Source organism: Zea mays, chromosome 1 (genome assembly GCF_902167145.1).
Source record: "Zea mays cultivar B73 chromosome 1, Zm-B73-REFERENCE-NAM-5.0, whole genome shotgun sequence".
In the NCBI taxonomy this organism is placed as follows: Eukaryota; Viridiplantae; Streptophyta; class Magnoliopsida; order Poales; family Poaceae; genus Zea; species Zea mays.
In genome coordinates, this window is record NC_050096.1 from 297,418,999 (window position 1) to 297,424,998 (window position 6,000).

Here is a 6,000-nt window from a genome sequence, read left to right on the forward strand (position 1 = left end):
CCTTTGGCATCAAGCACCAAAACGGAATCAATCTTGGCCCTTTAACCCCATTGCCTCACCAAAATCTTCAACTAAGAGTAGGAAGGCAGTAAGAGTATAAGAGATGATACCAATCCTCCTTCGAGACTAAATCAAGCAAACTCAAGCACATGGTTAGTCTCAAAAGGTCAAGTTGTAACACATCTCCCCCTTAATGTGTGCGTCACTTGCACAAGGACTTGTGAGGTCCGGGGAGTGCTTGTACAACTTGAGCACCATAAATAAGCAACAAAATGCAGAAGGAACATGATCAAAGGCATAAACACAAGTATGCTATAATTCAATCCAGGTTCCGCGAATCTAAGACATTGAGCTCACTACGCAGCCTGCAAAAGGTCTTCTCATCTAGAGGCTTGGTAAAGATATCGGCTAGCTGGTTCTCGGTGCTAACATGAAACACTTCGATATCTCCCTTTTGCTGGTGGTCTCTCAAAAAGTGATGCCGGATGTCTATGTGCTTTCTGCGGCTGTGTTCAACAGGATTTTCCGCCATGCGGATAGCACTCTCATTATCACATAGGAGTGGGACTTTGCTCAGATTGTAGTCAAAGTCCCGGAGGGTTTGCCTCATCCAAAGTAGTTGCGCGCAACACTGTCCTGCGACAACGTACTCGGCCTCAGCGGTGGATAGGGCAACGAAAGTTTGTTTCTTAGAATTCCATGACACCAGGGACCTTCCTAAGAATTGGCACGTCCCCGATGTACTCTTCCTATCGACCTTACATCCGGCATAGTCGGAATCTGAATATCCAATCAAGTCAAAAGTAGACCCCTTTGGATACCAGATCCCGAAGCAAGGCGTAGCGACTAAATATCTAAAGATTCGCTTCACCGCCACTAAGTGACACTCCTTAGGATCGGATTGAAATCTAGCACACATGCATACGCTGAGCATAATATCCGGTCTACTAGCACATAAATAAAGTAAAGACCCTATCAATGACCGGTATGCCTTTTGATCAACGGACTTACCTCCTTTGTTGAGGTCGGTGTGTCCGTCGGTTCCCATCGGAGTCTTTGCGGGCTTGGTGTCCTTCATCCCAAACCGCTTTAGCAAGTCTTGCGTGTACTTCGTTTGGGAGATGAAGGTGCCGTCCTTGAGTTGCTTCACTTGGAACCCAAGGAAGTAGTTCAACTCGCCCATCATCGACATCTCGAATTTCTGCATCATCACCCTGCTAAACTCTTCACAAGACTTTTGGTTAGTGGAGCCAAATATTATGTCATCGACATAAATTTGGCACACAAAAAGATCACCATCGCAAGTCTTAGTAAAAAGAGTTGGATCGGCTTTCCCAACCTTGAAAGCATTAGCAATTAAAAAGTCTCTAAGGCATTCATACCATGCTCTTGGGGCTTGCTTAAGTCCATAGAGCGCCTTAGAGAGCTTACACACGTGGTCGGGGTACCGTTCATCCTTGAAGCCAGGGGGTTGCTCTACGTACACCTCCTCCTTGATTGGCCCGTTGAGGAAAGCGCTCTTCACATCCATTTGGAACAACCTGAAAGAATGGTGAGCGGCATATGCTAGCAAGATACGAATGGACTCTAGTCTAGCCACAGGAGCAAAAGTCTCCTCAAAGTCCAAACCTGCGACTTGGGCATAACCTTTTGCCACAAGTCGAGCCTTGTTCCTTGTCACCACCCCGTGCTCGTCTTGTTTGTTGCGGAACACCCACTTGGTTCCCACAACATTTTGTTTAGGACGAGGCACCAGTGTCCAAACTTCATTCCTCTTGAAGTTGTTGAGCTCCTCTTGCATGGCCAACACCCAGTCCGGATCTAGCAAGGCCTCCTCTACCCTGAAAGGCTCAATAGAAGATACAAAGGAGTAATGCTCACAAAAATTAACTAATCGAGACCGAGTAGTTACTCCCTTGCTAATGTCACCTAAAATTTGGTCGACGGGATGATCCCTTTGAATCGTCGCTCGAACTTGGGTTGGAGGTGCCGGTTGTGCTTCTTCCTCCATCACATGATCATCTTGTGCTCCCCCTTGATCACACGCCTCCTCTTGATGAACCTGTTCATTGTCTTGAGTTGGGGGATGCACCATTGTTAAGGAAGAAGGTTGATCTTGCTCCTTTCGTTCCTGTGGTCGTATATCACCAATCGCCATGGTTCATATTGCGGTCGTCGGAACATCTTCTTCATCTACATCATCAAGATCAACAACTTGCTCTCTTGGAGAGCCATTAGTCTCATCAAATACAACGTCGCTAGAGACTTCAACCAAACCCGATGATTTGTTGAAGACCCTATACGCCTTTGTATTTGAATCATAACCTAGCAGAAACCCTTCTACAGCTTTGGGAGCAAATTTAGAATTTCTACCCTTCTTCACTAGAATGTAGCATTTACTCCCAAAAACTCGGAAATACGAAACATTGGGTTTGTTACCGGTTAGTAGCTCATACGAAGTCTTCTTGAGGAGGCGATGAAGGTAGACCCGGTTGATGGTGTGGCAAGCCGTGTTCACGGCTTCCGATCAAAAGCGCTCGGGGGGTCTTAAACTCTCCAAGCATCGTCCTCGCCATGTCGATTAGCGTCCTGTTCTTCCTCTCTACCACACCATTTTGCTGTGGTGTGTAGGGAGCGGAGAACTCGTGCTTGATCCCTTCCTCCTCAAGGTACTCCTCCACTTGAAGGTTCTTGAACTCGGACCCGTTGTCGCTCCTTATCTTCTTCACCTTGAGCTCAAACTCATTTTGAGCTCTCCTTAGGAAACGCTTGATGGTCCCTTGGGTTTCAGACTTATCCTGCAAAAAGAACACCCAAGTGAAGCGGGAAAAGTCATCAACAATAACTAGACCATACTTACTTCCTCCTATGCTTAGATAGGCGACGGGTCCGAAGAGGTCCATATGTAGCAGCTCCAGGGGTCTTGATGAGGTCATCACATTCTTGCTGTGATGCACTCCTCCCACTTGTTTACCTGCTTGACAAGCTGCACAAGGTCTATCTTTTTCGAAATGCACGTTAGTTAAACCTATCACGTGTTCTCCCTTTAGAAGCTTGTGAAGGTTCTTCATCCCCACATGTGCTAAACGGCGATGCCACAGCTAGCCCATGCAAGTCTTAGCAATTAAGCATGCATCTAGACCGGCCTCCTCTTTTGCAAAATCAACTAAATAAAGTTTGCCGTCTAGTACACCCTTAAAAGCTAGTGAACCATCACACCTTCTAAAGACAGACACATCTATATTTGTGAATAAACAATTATATCCCATATTACATAATTGACTAACAGATAACAAATTATATCCAACTGACTCAACTAAAAACACATTAGAAATAGAGTGCTCATTTGAGATTGCAATCTTGCCTAAGCCTTTCACCTTGCCTTGGTTCCCATCACCGAATATGATTGAATCTTGGGGATCCTTGTTCTTGACGTAGGAGGTGAACATCTCCTTCTCCCCCGTCATGTGGTTTGTGCATCCGCTGTCGATAATCCAGCTTGAACCCCCGGATGCATAAACCTGCAAGGCAAATTTAGGCTTGGGTTTTAGGTACCCAACTATTGTTGGGTCCTACAAGGTTAGTCACAATGGCTTTAGGGACCCAAATGCAAGTTCTATCTCCCTTATATCTTGCCCCTAACTTCCTAGCAATTACCTTCTTATTCTTTCTACAAATAGCAAATGAAGCATTGCAAGCATGATATATTGTAGAAGGTTCATTAATTTTCCTAGGAACATTAACACCATTTCTCCTAGGCATATTGATAGTCGCCTAGAGGGGGGGTGAATAGGGCGAAACTGAAATTTACAAATATAAACACAACTACAAGCCGGGTTAGTGTTAGAAATATAAACGAGTCCGAGAGAGAGGGCGCAAAACAAATCCCAAGCGAGTAAGCAAGTGAGACACGGAGATTTGTTTTACCGAGGTTCGGTTCTTGCAAACCTACTCCCCGTTGAGGAGGCCACAAAGGCCGGGTCTCTTTCAACCCTTCCCTCTCTCAAACGGTCCCTCGGACCGAGTGAGCTTCTCTTCTCAAATCAAATCCGGGAACAAAACTTCCCCGCAAGGGCCACCACACAATTGGTGCCTCTTGCCTTGATTACAATGGAGTTGTGATCTCAAGAACAAGTGAGAAAGAAAAGAAGCAATCCAAGCGCAAGAGCTCAAATGAACACGGCAAATCACTCTCACTAGTCACTAGGGCTTTGTGTGGAATTGGAGAGGATTTGATCTCTTTAGTGTGTCTAGAATTGAATGCTAGAGCTCTTGTAGTAGTTGAGAAGTGGAAAACTTGGATGCAATGAATGGTGGGGTGGTTGGGGTATTTATAGCCCCAACCACCAAAAGTGACCGTTGCTGGCAGTCTCTGTTCGATGGCGCACCGGACAGTCCGGTGCACACCGGACAGTCCGGTGCCTCTGCCACGTCACCATTGCCGTTGGATTCTGACCGTTGAGGCTTCTGACTTGTGGGCCTGCCGAGGTGTCCGGTGCACACCGGACATGCACTGTTTGATGTCCGGTGCACCGGTATGGGCAGCCCTGACGTCTGCGCGCGCTGCGCGCGCATTTAATGCTGCGCAGGGAGCCATTGGCGCCGCAGAGAGCCGTTGCTCCGCTGGCACACCGGACAGTCCGGTGCACACCGGACAGTCCGGTGAATTATAGCGGAGCGGCTGTCGTGAAAACCCGAGGATGACGAGTTCCGGAGGCCGCGGTTCGTTGGCGCACCGGACATGTCCGGTGCACACCGGACAGTCCGGTGAATTATAGTGCGCCGGCCTCCGCGAATTCCCGAGGGCGAAGGGTTGAAGTCGAAGTCCTCTGGCGAAGGGTAGAAAACGAAGTCTACGGGCGCACCGGACACTGTCCGGTGCACACCGGACAGTCCGGTGCCTCCAGCCAGAGGTGCCCTCGGTTGCCTTATTGCTCCTTTGTTGAATCCAACACTTGGTCTTTTTATTGGCTAGATGTGAACCTTTTGCACCTGTATAACTTATACACTAGAGCAAACTAGTCAGTCCAATATTTGTGTTGGGCAATTCAACCACCAAAATTATTTAGGAACTAGGTGTAAGCCTAATTCCCTTTCAATCTCCCCCTTTTTGGTGATTGATGCCAACACAAACCAAAGCAAATATAGAAGTGCATAATTGAACTAGTTTACATAATGTAAGTGCAAAGGTTACTTGGAATTGAGCCAATATAACTACTTACAAGATATGCAAGGAATGTTTCTTTCTTATATAACATTTTGGACCACGTTTGCACCACATGTTTTGTTTTTGCAAATTCTTTTTGTAAATCCATTTCAAAGATCTTTTGCAAATAGTCAAAGGTACATGAATAAGAGTTTGCAAAGCATTTTCAAGATTTGAAATTGTCTCCCCCTATTTCAAATGCTTTTCCTTTGACTAAACAAAACTCCCCCTAAAAGAGATCCACCTCTTAGTGTTCAAGAGGGTTTTGATATACCATTTTTGAAATACTACTTTCTCCCCCTTTTGAACACAATAGGATACCAAATGATAAAGACTTTTGGAAAGCACTAAGTTTTTGAATTTGGTGGTGGTGGTGCGGTCCTTTTGCTTTGGGCTCTCATTTCTCCCCCTTTTTGGCATGAATCGCCAAAAACGGAATCATTAGAGCCCTTGAAGTGCTATCTTCCCCTTTGGTCATAAAATAAATGAGTTAAGATTATACCAAAAAGCGAAGCTTTTGAGCTTTTACTCTCTTCCCCAGGGATGAAGTTCTTTTCTTTGATGCTCATTTCTCCCCCAAAGAATAGAGAGTTGCTCGGAGTGATGGCGAAGTATGAGTTACGGAGTGGAAGCCTTTGTCTTCGCCGAAGACTCCAATTCCCTTTCAATATACCTATGACTTGGTTTGAAATAGACTTGAAAACACATTAGTCATAGCATATAAAAGAGATATGATCAAGGGTATTCAAATGAGCTATGTGTGCAAGCTTAGCAAAAGAAATTTCTAGAATCAA